An 18424-nucleotide genomic window follows, 5' to 3' on the forward strand; every position below is an offset into this window, starting at 1 on the left:
CTGTTTTTGCCACCAAAATGGATAACCTCGCATTTATCCATATTATACTGCATCTGCCATGCATCTGCCCAATCACCCAACCTGTATAAATCATACTGGAGTTTCTCGGCATCCTCCTCACAGCACACGCGCCCACCGAGCTCTGTGTTGTCTGCAAACTTGGAGATATTACATCTAGTTCCCTCATCTAGATCATTAATATATATTGTGAATAGCTGGGGTCCTAGCACCGATCCCTGCCATACCCCTGTATTCACTGCCTGCCACTCGGAAAAAGACCCATTTATTCCAACTCTTTGCTTCCTGTCTGCCAACCAGTTCTTTATCCAAGTCAGTACCTTACCCCCAATCCCATGTGCTTTAACTTTACATGCTAATCTCTTATGCAGGACCTTATCGAAAGCCTTCTAAAAGTCCAAATACACCACATCCACTGGTTCTCCCTTATCTATTCTACCATTTACATCCTCAAAAAATTCCAATAGATTAGTCAAGCACGATTTACCTTTTGTAAATCCATGTTGACTTTGTCCGATCCTGTCACTATTTTCCAAGTGCTCTGCTATTACATCATTTATAATGGACTCTAGCATTTTCCCCACCACCAATGTCAGGCTTACCAGTCTATAATTCCCCATTTTTTCTCTCTACCACCTTTTTTAAATAGTGGGGTTACATTAGCTACACTTCAGTCCATGGGAACTGTGCCAGACTCTATAGAATTTTGGAAGATGACCAGCAATGCATCTATTATTTCTAGGGCCACTTCCTTGAGTACCCTAGGATGTAGATTATCAGGCCCTGGGGATTTATCGCCCTTCAATCCCGTCAATTTCCCTAACACCATTTCCCTACAAATACTGATTTCATTTAGTTCCTCTCTCTCATTAGACTCTATGTTCCCCGACACCTCTGGGAGGTTATTTGTGTCCTCCTTTGTGAAGACAGAATTAAAGTATGTATTTAATTGGGCTGCCATTTCTTTGTTCCCCATTATAAATTCTCCTGATTCTGACTGCAAGGGACCTATGCTTGACTTCACCAATCTTTTTCTCTTTACATATCTATAGAAGCTTTTACACTCAGTTTTTATGTTCCCTGCAAGCTTACTCTCATACTCTATTTCCCCCCTCTTAATTAATCGTTTTGTCCTCCTTTGCTGAATCCTAAACTGCTCCCAGTCCTCAGGTTTGCTGCTTTTTCTGGCCAATTTATATGTCCTGTCCTTGGATCTTATGCTATCCCTAATTTCCCTTGTTAGCCATGGTTGCGCCACCTTTTTTGTTTTATGTTTATGCCAAACAGGGATGAACAATTTCTGTAGTTCATCCGTGCGATCTTTAAATGTTTGCCATTGCCTATCCACCATCAATCCTTTAAGTAACATTCCCCAATCCATCCTAGCCAACTCGCGCCTCACACCATCGTAGTTTCCTTTATTTAAATTCAGGACCCTAGTCTCTGAGTCAACTACTTCACTCTCCATCTTAATGAAGAATTCGATCATATTATGATCGCTCCTCCCCAAGGGGCCTCACACAATAAGATTACTAATCAATCCTTTCTCATTGCATAATACCCAGTCTAAGATGGCCTGATCTCTAGTTGGTTCCTCGACATATTGGTCCGGGAAACCATCCCGTGTACTTTCTAGGAATTCCTCCTCCACAGTATTGTTACTGCAGTAATTTGGTTAGCCCAATCTATATGTAGATTAAAGTCACCCATGATAACTGCTGTGCCCTTATTGCACACATCTCTAATTTCCTGTTTAATACCATCCCAACCTCAGCATTACTGTTTGGGGGTCTGTATACAACTCCCACTAATGTTTTCTGCCCCATGGTATTTCTCAGCTCTACCCATACTCCACATCATCAGAGCTAATATCCTTCCTTACTATTGTGTTAATCTCCTCTTTAACCAGCAATGCTACCCCACCTCCTTTTCCTTTTTGCCTGTCCTCCTGAATATTGAATACCCCTGTATGTTGAAATCCCAGCCTTGGTCACCCTGGAGCCATGTCTGCGTAATCCCAATCATATCATATCCATTTACATCTATTTGCGCAGCTAATTCATCCACATTATTACGAATGCTCCTCGCAGTAAGACACAAGGGCCTAGAAATTGGGTATAGCCCCGCTTGAGGCATTAGAACTGGCGCTGCGCAAAGTTTATAGCCAGACGAAACTTATCGCCGCCTGGCGCAATATTGGGTTGCATCACCCCTAAAGGGGATTGAGGCACGAATTCAGGCATTACACAGGACTCCTAAGGCGCTAAACTTCCGGCGCAACCCAATATTGGAACGGACGGGCGCAGCGCAGGTGCTCTCAATTACTGATGACCACAAGACTTCCAGGCGCCGGCCAGCTCTTAAAGGGGTGGGTCAGTCAGCTTCAGCATCCACACTCTGCGCCTTGCAGGCCTCAGAATCGGCGCAGGCCCTTCTCTGGCGCTAAAAACTTGGTCCAGATGGAGAAGGTGAGACAGAGAGCAGAGCGCTTCACCAATGAGACTCTGGAGCAATTGGTGGCCGCAGTGGAGCGCCGGCGAGATGTTCTCTACCCAGACAATGGCAGGAGGCCGAATCATAAGAACTACCGACGAGCTTGGAGGGATGTATGCCAGAGGGTCAACTCCAGCAGCATGGTGACCAGGAGCCCTGTCCAATGCAGAAAGAAATTCAACGACCTCACTCGGGTCGTGAGGGTGAGTGTTGTTTCTGCAAACTTCTGCATCCCTTCATTTGCACCTGACTTTATGGCTACAGGGTGGGCTGTGCCCCATTGGCCATCTGCCAGCAAGCACCCATGGCCCTTTCTGGGCACACACATGCACATTTGACTCAAGGCGTCATGTAAGGGCTCCTGCACCATGGGGGGCATGAGATGATCACTCAGGGCATCATGTAACATAACTTCCCCTCCTTTCCCCTGCAGTCCAAGCTGGCGAGGATTGGCAAAGACCAGCTTTGCACCAGTGGAGGACCTCCACAAGTGGTCACTCTCACGGATCTCGAGGAGAGAGTCCACCAGATTCTTGGAGGACGTCTGAGTGGTCCTGTAACCACTGAAGCTGCCGACCCCATTGTTGACAGCGATGGTAAGGTTCTCACCTTTTACAACTGTCTCCTTCCACTTGTTTCCCCCGCCAGTATGCTTTCTCACTGTGGACCCATGTCATAGTCTTGCTGCAATCTGGCATCCCTTGCTGCCAAGCTGTCCTTTTGCAAAAGCCACTCTTCCACCTCCCTGCTTTCAGATGCTGCATCACCAGCTCGGGAGCCAGGCCCTCAAGCTGCCAGTGCCAGTGCCTCCAAAGGCTCAATGAGAAAATTACTGTCCAACAGAAGCTCAGCAACTCTCTCCAGCAATGATCAGAATGGCCAGCCCAAATGGCTGCAGCTTTTATACTAGTGCTGTCCCCTTTAAATAGCACCCCCCGAGTCCGAGAAGGGCCTGGGAACGCTCCATCCAACTGTCAGTAATAGCGCCAGGCAGACAGGTTGCGGGCACCACCGGATATCCGGTCTGGGGCGCCAAAAAGGAGTTGCACACTGAAATGACGTCATGACCTGCCTGCGCCCGCGGGCGAGCGCAAAGTGTTACCGCCGGCGCTAAAAGGATACTCAATATGGGAGGTGGCGCTATATTCACTGCGCCCGCCCGAAAATTGGGTAACGCCCCAATTCTCAGGCTCTTTTGGCGCTAATCGCTGGCGCTACCAACCGAATTTCTAGGCCAAAGCCTTCAGGCTTGTTTTTTTAACACTCTTAGGCCTAGAAATTCACTATGGCCCCGCCAGCTGGCTAACGGCCAAAAGTTAGCGCTGGGCGCGGAGCCATGTGCGACCGTCAAATATTCACTTTTCGCGCCCCAAGTCGGAACCGGGCGCTATTCCAGGGTGTGCCCGCCACCGCTTGGGGCGCTGAAACTGAATATCAGCGCTCTAAGTGCCGCTGCGCCACCCGATGCGGTGCGGCAGGCTGCGGTACTGCAGGCCTCCTCCTTCTCTTAAGGTGGAGGTGCCTGCAACGGGGAGATCGCCGCTGGATTGTGCCGGCAAATGAGCCCGGCACCACGGAGAAGTGCCGGGCTCGCGGAAAGCAGCCGGCAATGCCGCGGGGGGGGGGGGTGGAGGAGGCCGGGGAAGGAGGTGCGGGCAGGCGGCCGCCGAAAAAGTGGCCGGCCGCACCTCCACCTTAAAGCGCCCCAGTAGCGCAGAAGTACGGCCCCGTTTTTCAATCGCTGTTTGCGGCCGCTGCAGAAGAGGTGGCCGCAACTAAATATGGGGTTTGGGCCGGAAGCAGGGCGGAAGCGGGGCACTGCGCACACCGATGACGTCATCGGTGTTGGCGCAGCGCTACCGGCTACCGCCGCCATTACCGCAGCGCTGAATATCAGCGCACCCTCTTACACTGGCGCAGAAACCCTATTTGGGCGGTAACTGGGCGCAAAGCCCACTGAATTTCTGGCCCTCAGTCCTTTTAGAATTATTATTTACTGTGGCCCTGTTTGATTTACACAATTGGGGCTAGATTTTCAGTTGCTTGCGCCAGCAGTTAGCGCCTTAAGAGAAGTGATTTTCGGGCGCTATGCGTGTAGCGCCTGGGCGCAGCGCAGTTTGCGCCCCGCCCCAAATTAAGTTGCCCGTTAGCGCCGGCGCAAAGTTTAGCGGCCGCCCGGATGCGCGCGCAGAAAATGACGTCACATCCTCGTGCAACGCCCTTTGGCCGCCCCGAATCCAAACTTCAGTCGGACCGCCCCATTGTGCGCCTGGCATCCAGAGCGTTTGTAAAATGGAACGCAACACACCCTGGGGAGCGCAAATTAAAGGGCACTCGTACAAAAGGCACTCTGCATGTGTTGTGTGGAAGTAAGCTGTGTGTTGTTCTGAACGGTCTATTTATGTTTCCGGGCACCACCACCACCAATCATCATTCCTCCTCCTCCTCCTCCTCCTCCTCCTCCCGTTTCTCCCCAGACTTTGCATTTGAAAAAAATACATGCACCCTTCCCCTTTAAGAGCTCACTGGCACCAGAGTGTCTGCCGTGCGCTGCGCCCGAGCTCGGGTGTTGCGCTCTCCACCGCCGGCTTAGCGCCTAAAGATACTAGTGGAACGCCTCTTTTAGCGCTCCACCAACCTCTTAGGGCGAAGCCACTGAATTTCCGGCAACGGGGCGCTACTTTGGGGCGGGCGATAACTTCGGGCGGGCGCTAAGCTTAGCGCCCCAAAACTGTCTATACTGAAAATCTAGCCCTTGATTTCTCTGCCTTCCACTTTTGCTTTTCTCCTTCCTGTCTTTTGCTTCTATCCTTGCTTCCCTTTCCTCTGTCTTCCTGCACAGGTGAAGATTTAGATAGGCTGTTCTGTTTTGTGTTGTTGAAACTGATGTAGAATGCTGAACATCACAAGCAAGCACATGGGCCTAGAAATTCAGTATAGCCAGTTTTGGGGCGGTAAAGTTGGGCGGGCGCTAAAGTTTGCGCCCGGCGCAAAGTCGAGGGCACTTCGCCGATATTCAGTAGCTTCGCCCTAAGAGGTTGCTTGAGCGCTAAAACTGGCGATGCACGCCTATCTTTAGGCGCTAAGCCGGCGGTGCTGAGGGATAGCGCCGAGGCCGGGCGCAGCGCAGGCGCGGTCATTTCTTGATTGACAGCAGACACCGTGGCGCCGGCCAGCTCTTAAAGGGGGAAGGGTCGACTTGGTCTGCTGCAACGGCCTGCACACTGCAGCCTTCCAGCTAGGCCTGAACACTGCTGGTGATCAGAAGGAGCCATGGCAACGGTACAGAAGGCCCGTGAGTGTGCCCTGCGCTTCTCAGCCCATGACTTGAAGGTGATGGTGAGGGCCTTGGAGAAGAGACAGCATATCTTGTTCCCGGACACTGGCAGGAAGCCTCCCACCAGCGTCTATAGGAAAGCCTGGAGGGAGGTCGCCCGCTGGGTGTCGGCCACCGGCGATGCCCCCAGGGACAATGTCCAATGCCGGAAGAAGTTTAATGACCTGACCAGGATTGTCAGGGTGAGTACCCTTTACAGTCTCCTCCTCATCCTTGCATGTACACCTGACATGATGGGCAAAGGGACCTGAAAGCCCTAATGGCCAGCCCTCAGCCAGCAGCTATGGGACAGTCATGAACATCAATTGCACATTCTGCACTTTACACCATGGGAGGCAGTGCACACCACATCAGGGCTACACACTGGCCAAGCTATTCTACCATGGGAGGCAGCGCACACCACATCAGGGCTACACACTGGCCAAGCTATTCCACCATGGGAGGCAGTGCACACCACATCAGGGCTACACACTGGCCAAGCTATTCCACCATGGGAGGCAACGCACACCACATCAGGGCTACACACTGGCCAAGCTATTCCACCATGGGAGGCAGCGCACACCACATCAGGGCTACACACTGGCCAAGCTATTCCACCATGGGAGGCAGCGCACACCACATCAGGGCTACCCACTGGCCAAGCTATTCCACCATGGGAGGCAGCGCACACCACATCAGGGCTACACACTGGCCAAGCTATTCCACCATGGGAGGCAGTGCACACCACATCAGGGCTACACACCGTACTTACAGGCCGTCCTTTCTCTTGCAGGCAAAACTTGCCAACAACCGAAGGCACCAGGAGGAGACCGGGGGAGGCCGCCCCCAGACCCAGGAGCTCACTCCCCTGGAGGAGCGCGTGAGTCACCTCATGGGAGCCCAGGTGATTGGGCCCGTCGCCTGTGGAGATGCCGACCCTCTTCTGGGCCGCAATGGTATGGACATCACCTTTTGGACCTCTCTCGTCGCACTTGCGCATCCGATCTACCTCCTTTGCCACTGTCCGACCAATGCGCTGAATGCCACCAGTCATGCCTCCCTCGCTGATGCCCTCTCCTCACTCTAAAGCTACTCTTGTGCCTTCCTGCTTTCAGCTGGTGATGAGGAGCTCCCTGAAGCTGCCAGTGACAGCCCCTCCGAGGAGGAGGAGGAGGAGGAGGACGAGGAACAGGAAGGCGGACCATCAGGGCAGCACTCAGGTCCGGCTGCAGATGCCGAAGTAGTGGACACGTCTTCCCTGGAGGAGAGCCTGGAGGAAGTGTCGGAGGGGAGTGGAGCTGCTGGGACCAGTGGCGTCCAGCAACCCAGGAGGGCTGCGGTTGGTCTGCGGCCTTCCCCCCAGAGGGGGGAAGGATCGGAGGGGAGTGCAGTTGCTGGGCCCAGTTGCCGCCGGCAACGTGGCAAGGGTCGGGCAGCTCTGCCCCCTGCTCCCCAGCGGGCGAGTCCGGACTCCAGTCCGGCCACGTTCAACCTCGATCAAATGGCCCAGGATTCGGATCGCCGGCACACCGAGCTGATGGGGGTAGTGGCATGGATGCCTGAGGCGATCGAGTCCCTGGCTAGTAGTGTGCGCGAGTTCGGGGCCTCACATGCCGTGAGTGGCCGGCTGATCAGTGATGCCGTCCAGACAGCGGCTGCTCTGTTGCGGTCGCAGACCAGGGCAACAGGGGCACTCACTGCTGCCACATGCGCTGCGTCAGCCAGGCATCGCCTGGACACCCGCCGCGCTGCAGCAGCACAGCGGGCTGCCCTTCGGCAGATTGGTGCGCATGCTGCAGTGCGGGCCCGGGCGAGTGCCAGTGTGCCACATCACCAGCCAGCGCCTACCATCCGCCAGATTGCACACATTCCTCCAGCCGTCACCGCCACTCCCCCAGTGGCGCCTCAACGGCAAGCGGCTGCGAATGATGTTGGCCAGGCACAGCTGCGCCAATCACCAGCCGGCCCCTCGAGGGCCAAACCCCGTCTAGGCCGCCCCCCAAGGGCATCTGCCGGAAGGACATCTGACCCTCAGAAGCCTTCCCCCAGCCTCGCAGCAGCCACTGGGCAGAGCTTGCGGAGGAGCAGCAGGCCGGGCAGGGGCCCCAAAAGGCTCGACAAGGTCTCGCCCTCACGGCCCAAGAAGTAGACGGTGTGGCCAAGTGTTATTTTATCTGGCGATGCCTATGTTTCTTTTGGGGATGGTTGTTTTGTTTCTGGGGATGTTTTTTGGGTTAAGGCCGAGGATGAAGGCCATTTTTGTCCAAATGTTCAGTTATTCCTCCCCAGGTTGTGGGAGTGAGTCATTTGATGTACTGTTTTTTGGGGCCGTTGAATGTTTCTGGGTTTCATGTGGGAAGGGGTTTCATTGGTCTAAAATAAAGATTTCTCTTTATTCAGAGAGTGTCCATGTTTGTTGCTGTAAGTGTTTGTTGCCTTCGCCGGCTGAGGGCTTGCGGAGCGGCTGCGTTCATGTTCCTTCATGGCCACAAGGCATTCCCTGACAGGGGGCTTAGAAGTGACGTTCAATAAGCCGCCGACGGACGGCCCTTGGCCCTTCTCGCTCCCTCCTGGGATGGTACTCCTCCTCCTCCTGCTCCTCCTCCTCATGCTCCTCCTGCTCCTCCTCCTGAGGTGGTGGTCCAACGTGAGGTGGCAGTGCCTGAGTCCTGCGGAGAGCCAGGTTGTGCAGCATGCAGCAAACAACGACGAATTGGGACACTCGGTCCGGGGAATACTGCAGAGATCCACCGGAACGATCCAGGCAGCGGAACCGCTGCTTGAGGATGCCAATTGTTTGCTCGATTATGTTCCTGCTCGCTTGATGACTCTCGTTGTATGCCTCTTCAGCAGGGGTCCTGGGCGCGCGGAGCGGGGTCATGAGCCAGGTACACAAAGGATAGCCTTTGTCCCCGAGAAGCCATCCTCTTGGGGGAGGCTGTGCCTCGAACATGTCACGCACAGTTGTCTGGCGCAGGATAAAGGCATCGTGGCTGCTGCCTGGAAAGCGGGCATTGACAGCTAGGATGCGCTGCTTGTGGTCACACACCAGCTGCACATTGAGGGAATGGTAGCTCTTCCGGTTGCGGTAATCCTCGGCAGGCTCCACAGGTGCCCGCAAAGCCACATGCGTACAGCCAATGGCACCCTGCACCAAGGGGAAGGCCGCGAATCTTGCAAATCCCAGTGCACGCTGATGCTGCCTCTCCAGGGCCATGGGGAAGGAGATGAATTGGCGTCTCCTTCTGAAAAGGGCATCGGTCACCTGGCGGATGCAGCAATGCACGGCGAACTAGGATATGTTAGCTATGTCCCCAGCAGCGGATTGGAAGGAGCCGGTGGCATAGAAGTTCAAGGCCACCGTCACCTTCGCCTCCACCGACAGAGACGTCCTGCTCCTGAGCTTTGGATGCAGATCTCTGCGAAGCAGATGGCAGATCTCTGCAACCACCTCCTTTCGGAATCTCAGCCTTTTTACACATCGCGCGCCACTCATGTTGAGGTAGGAGCGCTGCTGGCGGTATGCCCTGACTGGGTAAGGCCTATGTTGCCGACGCCTGTTGCCCCCTCTGCGTCTAGCCAGGGCTGCCCCCCTCACACCGCGTCTGCGAGCCCTACGGACATGACGCTGAAACTCAGCATTGGCACCCCATGCAGCCCCCATAATATGCTGCCAAACAGTCAAATATCCAAGAGGCCACTTGCAACGCTCTGGCCTGAAGCCAAAAATACCTGAGCTAGTGTTGGCCCAAACCAGAAAGCTGTCTTCCTTGGTCTCTCTCCAGAAATCCGTTGCACAAGAGTGTTTGCTGCAAAATGCCTGCCCTTTATAGTGCAGGGTAAGTGCCCTTTAATTTACGCTCCCCGGGGCCCGCGTCGGCTCTGTTGCGTTCCACTAAACAAGCGTTCGGGCCGCCGGCCGCACAATGGGGTGGTCCCACTGAAGTTCTGGATCGGGGCGCGCAAAGGGCGTTGCACGAGGATATGACGTCATTTTCTGCACGCGCAGGTGAGCGCGCGCTAAGACTTTGCGCCGGCGCTAAATGTCTACTTAATTTGGGGCGAGGCGCAGATCGCGCTGCGCCCAGACGCTACACGCATAGCGCCCGAAATTCACTTCTCTTAAGGCGCTAACGGCTGGCGCAACCAACTGAATTTCTAGGCCATGAGCTCTTGAAAACTGACTGGAAGTTTGACATTCTCCCCTGCACCCCTCCCCCACCAGACTACTAATTAAAGGGACTTCGCATTTATATAGTGCCCATCATGACCTCAGGACATCTCAAAACACTTTACAACCAACAAAGTACTTTTTGAAGTGTAGTCACTGTTGTAATGTAGGAAACATGGCAGCCAATTTGTACACAGCAAGCTCCCACAAAGAGCATTGAAATAAATGACCAGATCATCTGTGTTAAGTGTTGGTTGAGGGATTAATGTTGGCCGGGACACCAGAAGAATTCCCCTGCTCTTCAACGTCCACCTAAGAGGGCAGATGAGGCCTTGGTTTAATGTCTCACCTGAAAGATGGAAACTCCAACAGTACTTTCTCAGTATTGCACTGAAGTGCCAGCCTAGACCCAATAAGGAATTCAGGAGAAACGTATTTATTTAGAGAGTGGTGAGAATGTGGAGTGGATGAGGTGATTAGTATAGATGCATTTAACGGAAAGCTGGATGAGTACATGAAGGAGAAAGGAATAGAAGGATATCTTGATAGGGTGAGATGAAGTAAGATGGCTTGTATGAAGCATAAAGCCTGTTGTGCCGAATGGCCTATTTTTGTGCTGTAAAATTCTATGTAGATTATGTGCTCAGGTTTCTGGAGTGGGACTCAAGGCCTTCTGACTCAGAGGCGATGGTGCGACCACTGAGCCAAAGCTGACACATTAAATTATAAGAAAACACAGACGTAAATACATAACATAAACATAAAAATTGCCAAGGACTAGGATGTATTCTTCCATGGGATTGAACTTGCACATCCTACTAAACCTACAAGAATTAGGTCTACAGAATGCCAAGGAATTGAAGGCCACCTTCCCCATTGCACTACTCATATTTTGGAAAAACGAAAGAGCATTTGTCTTTGCTGTTATGGCTCTCGTCAACTGCACAAAGTGGTAAGATAGGTAAGGTAGCAGCTGTAAGTACAAAGAAATGTATGGCTACATATATGGCACTACTTACCCGAATATCATTTGTCCATACTCTACAATTTAATTGCCAGAAATCAGAGCTTTTGAGGTTGCAAGTTGTGGCTTTTGCTACTGACCCATAGATATAAGCCCGAGCTCTGAGTGATAATGAGCAATAGAGATCACAGAGGAGTGTGTCACCCACTGGCTGATAGAAGATTGTAACTGTACATGAGTGGCTTTATGTTATTTCTCATCTACATGCCACCCCTCAGCGACATCATCTGAAAACACAATGTCAGGTTCCACATGTACACTGACAACACCAAGCTCTGCCTCACCACCAACTCTCTTGACCCCTCCACTGCCTCTGATTTGTCTCGCTGCTTGCCTGACGTCCAGTGCTGGATGATTGCTTCCAACTAACTATTGGGAAGACTGAAGCCATTGTCTTCGGTCCCCGCCACAAGCTACATTCCCTGACCACCGACTCCATCCCTCCTCCTGGCAGCTGTCTGAGGCTGAACCACACTGTTCGCAACCTTGGCATCCTACTCTGACCATGAGATGAGCTTTCGGCCACATATCTGCTCCATCACCAAGACCGCCAACTTCCACCTCTGTAACATTGCCCGTCTCGGTCCCTGACTCAGTTCATCTGCTGCGGAAATCCTCATCCATCCCTTTGTTACCTCTAGATTCGACTATTCCAATGCTCTACTGGCTGGCCTTTCACCTTCCACCTTCCGTAACCTTCAGCTCATCCAAAGCTCTGCTGCCCGTATCCTAACTTGCACCAAGTCCCATTCACCCGTCACCTTCTGTGCTCACTGACCTACATTGGCTCCCGGTCCGGCAACGCCTCAGTTTTAACATTCTCATCCTTGTTTTCAAATCCCTCCATGGCTTTGCCCCTCCCCTCCCTATCTCTGTAACCTCCTCCAGCCCTACAACCCACCGAGATCTCTGCGTTCCTCCAATCCTGGCCACTTGCACATCCCTGATTTTAGTCGCTCTACCACTGGAGGCCGTGCCTTCAGCTACCTAGGCCCTAAGCTCCAGAATTCCTTCCCTAAACGTCTCCATCTCTCTACCTCTCTCTCCTCCTTAAGATGCTCCTTAAAACCTACCTCTTTGACCAAGCTTTGGGTCACCTGTTCTAATATCACCTTATGTGGCTCGGTGTCAAATTTTATTTGCTATCGCTCCTATGAAGAGCCTTGGGACATTATACTATGTTAGAGGCGCTATATAAAAGCAGGTTTTTGTTGTTGTTGTTGATAAAGGGACGAACAGACTAGGAAAAAAAAGTTGGAAAATGAATTCCTAAAGCAGCCTAGTTTTATAAGATTTGCCCATGAAATCCGAAACAATTTGAAATAAAGTGTGCCACTTAGAAAAATATCCAGCTCCAGCAACATTCACCCACATTCTTCCCAGTAATGCCATTTGTTGATATAGTAATAAGGATAATGTGTGGTTAATAAATGTTCCTATACTGGAGGATAAGACACTATCAGCATTATATTGTTACATTTGTTGAGGCACATTAGAGCAACCATGTTCCTGTGATAAGTACAAAATTGACACATTGTTTGAAAATAGAAGCTTTAAGACAATTGTGTCAGGGAAAATTCCCAGAAGGATTTCTCTTCCTCTCTTCAATCTGACATAATTAACATATGAAAAGAAAAAAATTATGCAAAATCATATTTCACTTTGAAGCTACAATTAATCTATGTTAAACTTGTTTATTGTGCAGATTAGTTTTGACTTATTGCTGTGGAACTTAATTATTTTTACCAGGTGGTTACAGTAGTAAGCTTCTGTAGCTGATGTATGAGCTAACCGGACAAAGCTCAATAGAAGTTAATATGATGCTCACAAACCTGAAAACCACATCATTTAGAACTTAATTATTAGAAGATTATACAATGAGGGGTTTATTTTAGGATATGTAGAGCTTCCAGCCTACAGGCTTTAGCTATACAAACATAAGATATCGTATATTAGCATAAAATTCCCTTCTAATGAGCTTGTTAATACTAATTGTTTTAAAAATTGATCTTTAAAATCATTTTGCCCTTAAATGTTCGGCGTATTAAATTATTTTGAACTGGCAATCATAAACAACTAAATTTACATACTTTATTTTAGACTAGGATTGCATTCCAAGAACTTGTCGGGCCAGAAATTCAGGTCGGAGGTTTCCCGCGGGTGCAAGCCCCTGACCAGCACTTACATAGCGCGCCTGCCGTTGTGCTGTGGGCCCGCGTGGGATTCCGATCCTGGGCCTCCTCCAGCTGCCGGTGTGCAGTGCTTGCGTATCCCAGCGGCGAAGTTAGTTTGCAGCGACCCCTGGGATCACGTGGGCCATGGCGAGCCAATCGGAGCAGGGAATCTCCATTCATAGATTTGATAGGAAGTCCTGTCAAATCTACGGCTAGAGATCGGCCCCTAAACCTAAGTAAAACTTCAAATAATTTTTTTTAAAAGTCATATTTTTAAAAGAACTATAAATTACATAAATTAACTATTTTAAACAAAAATGTGAATTTTTGAAAAAATTAATTAAAGTTTTTAATGGGGCTAAAATAAACTTACCTTTCTTTAAAGTATTTAAAAATGATAAACCTGTGGAAAAAATGTTTTAATTTTACTTAATTAACCTCTTACCTTGTTAAAAGCAGGCCTTGCGCCTGCTTTTTACACACGCAGCTGTTAGGAACTTACCCGCATGGAGAAACCTGTAAAAAAATCGGAAGTTCCAGGTCTACATGCTGCCTCTCCACCGCATGCGTTTGACCTCCGAACTCCTTTCTTTAAGGGAACGGAAGTTCCAGTTTCCAGCGCATGCACAGTGCATGCGCGAAACTGGCACTTCCATTGGCCTTACGGGTGAGTACACAACGCGTACTCACCCATGGGGACCCGAATATCTGGCCCGTTATGTCAATTAAAGTGGCTTCTTTTGGATAATAGGCTGAAAGTAATAGGTTGGAATGGGACTGGATGGCATTTCTGGGTTAGCATACTTTTCTTTCACCTGAAACTCGTTATCCAATTATAGCCCAGACTGGTGGAATGGAAGTCTCTTAATTTTTCTTCCTGTAAGGGTCCTAATGGAAATGAACTTGGGTGGTCCCAACCCACTTCCTACTGGGCGTGAATCCATGATACAAAACTATTTCTAATTTAGCACTAATTGACAGTAAATTGGTATTTCATTCAAAGGAACTATACAATGGCTGGTGTGGGAAATGCAAACATTTGTGCTGGTGGCTTGGGATGCTTATCTGAGATGGGCTTAAGGAATCTTACTATGGCAAAATAATGGGTGCTTTACTTTGTAACTGATTGTGCTTTACCAGCTCTTGATGCTGATAGTGAGTGAATCAAATTGAAACATGTTCCATTCCTCAGCTCAGATATTCCTTGCTTTGAAGAGCACAAAAATTCCTATAAAATAATATTTTTCCAGGAATCCTACACATACTTTTCCATGTTAAATTAAAAACAACATAAGCTATTTTAAATGGAAGTTATTTATTTTAGTATCACATTGACCTTTGTTGACTTTCAACTCTGGAAGTGTCCCTCTGGAAGGTTAACACCTGAAACAGCTCTTTGCTCCTTCACTCCACCCTGCATCTTGGATACTGGTACAAGTGCAAAATGTTCTTTTTCTTGGCAGCAGCAGATCAAGTTGTCACCAAGCACAAGATGGGTTTCCCAGCCAACACACAAATCAGTTTTGTAGACATAGGTGTATCGCTAACAATGTGAACTCACTTAATGTCACGGTGGTGCAGAATCAATCTCTTTAGATTCTTATTTAGCTATTGTAGACTCCAAGTAGCTGAGACAATTAGCTGTCACAATGCATTACACAGGATTAGGCCATTCATCCCTTTGAGCCTGTTGCACCATTCATTTAGAACATGGCTGATCTGTACTTCAACTCCATTTACCCACGTTTGCTCCATATCCCTTGATACCGCTACCTATCAAGTGTCTATTGATCTCAGTGTGGAAAATTTCAACTGACCCAGCATCCATAGTCTTTCTGGAGAGAGAGTTCCAGATTTACACTACCCTTTTTGTGGAAAAAGTGCTTCTAGATTTCATCCTAAAAGGCCAACTCTAATTATAAGATTATGGCCCCTTATTCTGAATTTCAACACCAGAGGAAATTATTCCTCTATATCTATTCGATTGAATCACTTCATTACTTTAAATACATAGATTAGATCACCTCTCAATGTTCCAAACTCAAAGGAATACAAACCATGTTTATGCAATGTGCTCTCAGAATTCAACCTTTTAAGACTTGGTATAATTCTGGTGAGTCTGTGCTGTGCCCCCTCGAAAGTCAAAATATCTTTCCTGAGGTTCGGTGCCCAAAACGGCCAACTTTGCATTAGCATTTTTATTACTTTTTGTACCTCGGAGAACAGGCACACTGTCAGCCTGAGAGAGAACATCAGGTGCCTCTCCCATGGAGCCAAGGCCACTCTCCTGGGCCGTGCCACAGCAGTTCGAGGGCTCTGCTGGAAAACACAGTGCAGGCATGATATGATGCCCGTGAAGCCCCTTTTAAAAGAGGCCCTCCAATTCAAGATGGCAGCTGTCTGAGCTTCTATGCCAGTAGCATGAGCTGGCATAGTAGCCCTACAAGCTTCCATAGCAGCAATATGTGCTGCCATGGAAGATGTCAGAGTTGTCATAAAACACTCTATCATGGTGGGTTTGACTGATGGAACTGACGACTCAGTCCATGTTGGACAGAATGGTCTCCATGCTCTGTACAAAGGCTTTAGACAAGTTAGAGTTGGACTTCTCCATGGTCCACAGAATTATGCACGAGCCTCAGTGCACCAGGCATTCCTGTTGTATGTCCATGAACCTTCACATGAATTTGAGGAAGCTCTCTTCAATGGAAGGGAGGATGTGCAAATGGGCTCTTCCTCATCCGGAGGCAGCCTGTTGCTTTGTATTGTGTGCAACCTTCCCCTGCAAGAAAGACTGTTAGTAAGAGTCTTGTGAGGTGTTTGGAGAATGTGGCTGTCATCGAGGAATAGCTGACAGTCTCTGTGTGAGATGTGAGTTGTGGGTAAGTGAAGGTTGTATTAGTGGTGAATGTGTGAACATGAGGAGAAGGAGATTTAGGGAAGTGTGGTGCAGTGATTGCAGGATAGTGCAGTGTAGTGTTGTGAGTGTTGGCAGTGTTGTAAGTAATTAGGTTGCGAGTGGTGCAGCTATAATCAGAAAATATTTTAGCAGTCTTCTTGCCTTAACTGCTCTAGTTAAATAATTGAATTATTTTTCTGCATTGCAGGCATGTTCCTGGCGCAATGTTCATTACATTGACATACTCAGCAATCTCTTCCCACTGCCGCCTGACTGGATGACTTCCTTCCCCCTGGGGGAAAATGGATGTTCCTCCTCCTCTCTGCACCAAGGCCTCCAGTGCAGCATCGGAGAACCTTGGTGCCCACTCACTCCCTCCTTCAGCCTTATCTTCCTCAAGGTGTTCCACAGTCTCTGCAGCCAGAATGTACCTACCCTTTAAGAGGTGCTGGCTGCCTTTTAAGTAGCGTCCTGGACTCCCGATATCGCCCCCCACCCCCTCACCGCCCCAGCCCTCCCAGCCAATAGGCGTGCAGCCAATGAATAGCACGGGCAGTGCTGGCTGCATGCACAAATGATTTTAATAGCAGATAGCACAGATATTGCGTGTTGCCTACATTGATAACAACTGCCGCGGGCAATCCACATCTGCCCCCTGCTGCCCCCCCCCCGCACCCATTCGGGCATAATCTGATTTCTAGGTCGCACTGTTTCCACTGCCTGATCACCCTTACTGAAATCTCTTCTTTCTACTGCTGTAATTATGTCTTTTATCAATATTGCTACTTCCCCTCCTCTCCTAATTTTCCTGTCTTCCCTGAAGATCCCATAGTACCCTGAATTCCGCAGCTGAAAGTGTGTTCCATACAATAGCTCGTGTAGTGTATGTACCCGTCTACCTTTAAGGGAACGATTGAGTGTAACCATTCACCTTTAAGAGAACTACTTTAGGTGTGGCACTATTTGATTGGCTTCTGTATACGGTAATACCGACAGTGACCACACCAGTATATAAGTGATGTTACAGGATAACTAGGGCAGATTCGCCCTGACCTCTGAATAGTAAAGACCTGTTTGTTTGTACTTCAAAAGTCTGTGTATTTGTTTACTGCACAACCCACAGACTTTACAGTGGCGACGAGTCCGATCGTACCCTGCGGCAAGAATAGCAAAGTAACAAAGAGCGTCGAAGGGAGGCAACCGCCCTCGTCGTGCTACCAAAAGAAAACACAAGGCTACAACAACAGAAAGTGTGGTACTTTACAGAAGCTGGAAGACTAGCAACAAAAGCTTCATCAGCAACAGGCACTGATTACCCTGCTACCACGGTGTGGAGTGAGCCGACCAGCAAGAAACAAGGCGGCCGAAGAGACTGTGAGTAGGGGAAGGGGTAGAAGTATCCGGAGGAGAAGGGCAGAGCACTCGACCTCGGTCGAGGGGGAGCTGTACCGGCCAAAAGTCGGGTCCAACGGCGTCGGGTGACAGCCGGACCGCGATCGGCGGAAACATCCGGGCAGCGACCGCAGCCACGAAGCGCTGAACCTGCGAGTAGGTGCGGGAGGAGAAACCCAGCCGCAGCCGGGGAGGGAAACACCGGTCTGCGAGAGGGCTGGGGAGGCGAACGGGAACCGTGCGGGTGAGAGCCGGGTGCGGAGTGAGAGACTGCGAGGAGCCAGTCCAGCGGCTGAGCTGTTCTCCACCAACGGGGTACTCAGAGCCGGCAAAACCGAACATGCGGGAGTGGGAGAGCGAACAGGAGCCGAGAACGGGGAGAGAGACTGCGCGAGAGCCAGTCCAGCGGCTGAACTGTTCTCCACCTACGGAGTACCCAGAGCTGGTAGAACCGAACGTGCGGGAGAGGGAGAGACAGAGCCGAGCATGGGGAGAGAGAGACTGCGCGAGAGCCAGTCCAGCGGCTGAACTGTCCTCCGTTAACGGGGTGTACCCAGCGCCGGTAGAGCCGTGCGGGCGGGAGGAAAAGACAGAGCCGAGTAAGGGGAGCTGTGCGAGAGCCAGCCCAGCGGCTGAACCTGTCCGCTGTGGGGGAAAGCGTACCCCTTACACCAGGGAGAAACGCGGAAAGCCGCCATTAGGCGGAGAAGACGACAGAGGCGGGAAACCGCCATTGAAGTGGGCGGGGAGAGAAAGGAAGAGCGGGAAACCGCCATTTTCGCGGGAAAAGAACCGCCATCTTAACTGCCATTGAAGTGGGCAGAGAGAGAGAGAGAGAAGGGAAGAGCGGGAAACCGCCATTTTCGCAGGAAAACCGCCATTTTAGAAAAAAAAAGATAATAAATAATACTTAAAGAAATACTGTGCTGCTCCCAAG

Source organism: Somniosus microcephalus, chromosome 16 (genome assembly GCF_052327205.1).
Source record: "Somniosus microcephalus isolate GS21.2 chromosome 16, FLI_Smic_1.0, whole genome shotgun sequence".
In the NCBI taxonomy this organism is placed as follows: Eukaryota; Metazoa; Chordata; class Chondrichthyes; order Squaliformes; family Somniosidae; genus Somniosus; species Somniosus microcephalus.